The sequence below is a fragment of the Loxodonta africana genome, chromosome 16, assembly GCF_030014295.1.
Source record: "Loxodonta africana isolate mLoxAfr1 chromosome 16, mLoxAfr1.hap2, whole genome shotgun sequence".
NCBI lineage: Eukaryota > Metazoa > Chordata > Mammalia > Proboscidea > Elephantidae > Loxodonta > Loxodonta africana.
In genome coordinates, this window is record NC_087357.1 from 48461310 (window position 1) to 48467309 (window position 6000).

Consider the following 6000-nt stretch of genomic DNA (forward strand, 5'->3'; position numbering starts at 1 on the left):
TCAAATGTTGGAGGTCTATCCCTTAAGAACTTTGCAACCTTGGGTCAAGTTATTTAACGAGGCTCCAGTCTACTTTTAGAAATTGGGGAAATGCTGCCTGTCTCATAGAGTTACTATAAGAAGGAAAAGAGAGAAGATAAGTACACAGCACCAAACCAAAAAACCAAACCCAGTGCCGTCGAGTCGATTCCGACTCATAGCGACTCTATAGGACAGAGTGGAACTGCCCCATAGTTTCCAAGGAGCACCTGGCGGATTCAAACTGCCGACCCTTTGGTTAGCAGCCTTAGCACTTAACCACTACACCACCAGGGTTTCCCAGTACACAGCACAGAGCTTAGTAAATGCACTCAATATTTTTTTTCATCTCTTCTGTCTTTTCCCCTTATCTCCCCAGTTAGGTGGCTTTTTTATTCAACAAACAATATTGTGTGTCAGTTATGTGCTTAACACTGTTAGATCTTGGAATTGAAAGATAAATAGGGAAATCCTGATTTAGCATAGCAAATAGATATTCATCTCCCAGTAAAGAAAGAGACCTTGGAGAAGGAGTGATTCCTTAACCTGGGTCTGGAATGAGTTTCTTGATTTTAAGGCCAAAAGCATCGGTACATCTTTTTGTCTGACATACCATCTAGAACAATGCTAAACACAAATTAATAAAACTATTCCAAATGGCTAAGCTAACATAATAACCCCAACTCCTTCAAGGATAAGCTCAACATCCAAATCTAGTGGAAAAGGTGCAGCCAAAACATCATCTAGAGCAGGGAGCTCTACTGTCTTGTGCACTTGTCTAAGAAGGCACAGTTGTATGTAATGTTGAGAAGGGGATGGAGTGTGGATTGCCTCAAGACACAGAGATGGCTGTTGGAACATAATAATGTATATTTGAGTTTCTTGCTTTTAGGCAAAGAGGTTTCATGGACTGAATCCAGTAATAGAAGATACTGTCCCACATAGAAAGAGGACTCTCCCTAGTGCCCTTTCATCCAGCCACTTCTTTTCAAATGGACACTGACTCTGACCTCCTTCCACTGCAGTCCTGAAGCCCCTTGAAGCCCCCCACACTCAATTTTCTCTTCAGGGGTCTGTTGCCATGCCCATGCAGGAGACTGATTTGGGGACAGGTTATATTATTTCATGCTTATATTTTTGTCATGCTAATAGCCATCCTATTCTTCAATCTGCATCTTTATAATGGCTTTGAGTCCTGATCTGTTTTTCGTCTAAGTAACAAAGCCTGAGAGGTTTGAACTCTGGTGTAAGGATATTACTTTCTCTTCTCTTTCAGTTGCTAATTACCTAGGTTTTTTCAAATTATTCTACTCAGACTTAATTAGGAGACCCTTCCTGTGGTAATGGTGCAAATGGTTAACAAGCTAGGCTGCCAGGTGAAAGGTTAGAGACCCAGTTCACCAAGAAACACCTCAGAAAAAAGCCTAGAGATCTACTTGTGAAAAATTAGCCACCGAAAACCCTACAGAGCACAGCTCTATTTTGCTACACATGGGGTTGCTATGAGTTGGAATCGACCCGATGGCCACTGCCTTATAATGAGGGAGAGACATAGAGAAATTAGAATCTGGTAAACATGATGCTAAGATGACTTTAATAATAAATCAAAATTATTTAATAACTTACATAAATTCTTAAAAAAAAAAAAATTAGATCAGCCAAATGGCTACCATTCAAAACCCTTTCATTACACTGTGGTTACCCAGGACTCTTTCACCCTTAGCTACCTCCCTCTGCATCTTCTCTTCCCCCATTTTCAAAACTTACTTGTACTAAGTACCAGTCCCACAAGGCTTTGGCAGGCTAGTTGATATGCTAATTGATTTTAGGTGAAGTGTTAATGAATGATGCTGGCTCAAAGTACTCACACCCTGCATCGCAACTAATTTATATTTTGAGAAGGAACTTCTGGAAACATGCTCTTATTATCCTAAATGAATAGCTCTATTTAGGCTGATGGAGCTGCTGTTTGGGGGCAGCTGGGTCTCAATCTAAAGTTTGAAATAATAAAAAAAAAAGTTTGAAATTAGGTTGGTTTAAATACGGGACTCCCTTGGGAGACATAGACCTATCAGCCCAATTATTCTTTTCCATGACAAGAAAGGTATGCCCTTCTCAGACACTAACAGAATTTGGGTTTAAGGCAGCCAAGCCACTCGGGACAATGACTGTATTTTCAGTGATGCTTTTGGTGACTTATCCTGTCACTAGCTCATGATGCCTGCATATTTCCTCTGTGATCTGGGCCTGGCAGTCTCTTGAAGTCACAAATGAGTCTGTCTCCATCAGGGAGTCACTGAGTCTCTGGCTGCATAGCAAAGAGAGTGGGACCCAGAGTGATAGGAATAGTCCTCTTAACTTGGAGGTTTTGTTAATCTGTCTCCCAGAATTTGCGCAGAGAATCAGGCTGAGTTAAAAATGCTGTATAGTGGGAGGTGGTAGCAGGGAAAGGGGCTGCCTGAGGGTAGGATATTCTGCTTGTGTTCGCACCCTAACAAAAAGTGTCTTCTAATCTGGTGGGAAAAGGATCCCTGGCAGCACGATGGTTGAGCACTTGGCTGCTAACCAAAAGGTCAGTAGTTTGAACTCACTTGGCAGCATCTTGGGAGGAAAGGCCTGGCAATCTGCTCCCATAAACATTACACCTTAGGAAGCCCTATGGGACAGTTCTACTCTGTCATATCCGGTCACTATGAGCTGAAATCAACTCAACAGCATACGACAGCAACATCCTTGGGAAACTCATTTAGCTTTTCTGTAGCATAAACCATCTCAAAGGTGCTGTCTAGTTTCAAAATTCAAAGCTTCTCAGTGTTCATTTATACTCTGCTTGCAGAGGAATGTGTGCCAGACTGCTGGGTTCGCTCTTGCTTCTACCACTTATTAGCTATACCTCTCTAAGCCTGTTTCTTTATCAGAAAAATGACATGCCAATAGCCCCTATCCCATAGGGTCCTGATGAGAATTAAAGAAGTTTATTTATGTGCCTGGCACATGACAGGAGCTGGATAAGTATACAAAAAATAAAAACCAAACGAGGTGCCGTCGAGTCATTCTGACTCAGGGCAATCCCAGGTATGTCAGAGTAGAACTGTGCTCCATAGAAAAATGACTAATTTTTCAGAAGTAGGTGGTCAGACTGCTAGGGATGATACTGGTTGGACTCGAACCTCTAACCTTTCAGTTAGCAGCCAATTGTGTTAACCATTTGTGCCACCCAGAGACTCCTATATGAGGATATAAAGGAACTGTTATTTACATCATCATTGATATCATCACAGGGCTCCACCAATTCTAGTAGGCAGGTGGTAAATATCTGAATTGTGAGGCACTGGTGCGAATCTTCAGGAAGACTGTTCCTGAGATGGACACCTACATGTCCCAACACAGTTTTTCCTCCCCCGTGACGTCCGATTCTGATTCTAATTTCTGTCCTCATGGCAAGTAATCGGAGGCTTTAGGGCTTAAGTACGGCTAATAAATTAATTCACGCAGAAGGCTCCAGGTGGAAAGATAAGCAGTAAACACAATCCCAGGAGAACAGCTGGGTAGAAGAATTCTAAAGAGGAGTTATTAGAAAGGAAAACTAATCTCATTTGTACACAATGCTCTGCCAGTGCCCAGCCAGTCTGCCCCCTAGAGGACTGTGTTAGGAGATTTTATAGAATCCTCCCTTAAGTTACTTCTTTCGTTATATTAGTTACAGTATCTAAACTGGCTTAAATGTTTTAGAGCTATTTTCTTCTAGGACCTGCATGGGGCTAGTTTTCCTCCCATCTTCCATGTGGACCTTTATAAACCCTCTTCATTGTTTCACCTTCTCTCTTAATTAATTGATCAATCAATTAATGTCCAGTGCAGTAGTGGAATGCCCACTATAGAACCAGCACTATGCTACATAAGGAAACCGTGGTTGTGTGGTGATTAAGAGCTACAGCTGCTAACCAAAAGGTCTGCAGTTCGAATCCACCAGGCACTCCAAGGAAACCCTGTGGAGCAGTTTTACTCTCTCCTTTAGGGTCACTAGGAGTTGGAATAGACTCCACAGCAAGGGTGTTTTTTTTTTTTTTTTTGGTTGTTTTATGCTACTTAAGGAGCCCTGGTGGCACAACGGTTTAGCACTTGGCTGCTAACTGAAAGATTGGCAGTTCAAATTCAGCAGTGGCTGGAGGGGAGAAAGACCTGTTGATCTGCTTCCAAAAAGATTACAACCAAGAAAACCCTATAGGGCAGTTCTACTCTGTCACGTGGGGTCACTATGAGTGGAAAGTCAACTTGACAGCACCTAACAACAACAACATACTACATAAGAAGACTAGGCTTATAAACCCCAGGTGACAGCATCTTTCAAATAACTAGCTTTGTACAATTAGAATGTGAATAAAGACTCAAATACCTTGAATAAATTAGTCATACTAACATGGCTCTGAAGAAATATGATCTTTTTTAATGAAAACACTTAAGTGAAATGTTTTGTAAATGAGAACACCCTATGGAAATAAAATATTATAGTAGTTACTTCAGTTGCTTAAATCTAAAACCAGAGAAAGAAAAACCAAACCCTTTGCTGTCAAGTTGATTCCTAATCATAGGGGCCCTATAGGACAGAGTAGAAGTGTCTCAGGGTTTCCAAGGAACAGCTGGTGGATTCAAACTGCTGACCTTTTAGTTAGCAGCTGTAGCTCTTAACCACTACGCCACCAGGGTTCCTGATTAAATCTAAACTAAGCCAAACCCACTGCCATCGAGGCAATTCTGACTCACAGTGTTCTTTAAATCAATTGGAGCTCCCAAAGCTAGAAGAAGGAAGGGTGTCACTACGTTATTGAAGGTAGGATTTAGTAGCATTGCAAACCAGTTTGTTCACTTAGCCATTCTTGCTGGACAAATTTTCATGTGTTAATTCTGTTTAATAATATTATTGGCTGGGCAGGATGCTATGCATAACCGTGCAAACTAACCTTATATCCTTATTACTGCTTCCCTCTTAATATTATGAAGGGACTGAGCCCTACTGGAGTAAGCAAACCAGGCAAATGTTTTCCATATGGTTATTAATACTTACACACATAAAATTTCACATACATATTCATATAAAAAAATATAGAAAGAAAAAAAAACCTTAGTTCACACATCTTAAAAAAAATCAAATTAGAGAGCTCAAAATCTGAGTATATTTTAGTCAAAACAACCATTTTTCCAAAAGGAAATATTCTCTTTGAGCTCAATCAAAAATATTCAGAGCAAGATTTTCATTTATTAAATTAAAAATTTGAAACTGTTTTTAAAGCTTGTAACTTAGTTGGGTTAGTTTTGGGGAAATAAGATGACAAACTAGCTTTTCTGACCCAATCAGCAATAAACACTTATTGACAATAATTGCCTGGATTTTGCAGCATCAGGCCAAGGAGCAGATGGGATTTAGATTTCTAATATAGAATGTCACTGCAATAGGGCTACTCTTTTCAGATTCTCTTTCTGGGGGCAGTTGGGACTGTTAGAACTGCACTTTAGAGGAGCTTGGTTACTGTTTCCATGAATAAGATAAAATGGTGTTTATCCTCCGTCGATCAATACTGTCTTGTTTGAACTTATTGCATCATTTAGAGACATATAAGGTAAAGAAAACCATTATGCAATAGTACTCAAAGTCCTACCCACCTTCCTAAGGGGTAGCAATATTCTAAAAGACAATTGTTGAAACAGACTTTTAACATCAACCAACTGTGTGATGAAATGAGCATACACCATGATGGAGATCCTGTGGATTTCAGCGAAAAGGGATTTGGGCTTTTAACTAAGACTTTTCTTTGGCAACATTCTCTAAAATAAAAGTCTGCCACTAAAAAAAAAAAAAAAATGGAATAGGCTTACTATTTATGATTAATCCAACTTCATCATTTATTTACAGTGTCTTTTTTTTTTTTGGACGAAGAGGAGCTAGTGGGTAAGTTCGAAAAGTTTTAGGAAATTTTTTTTTTT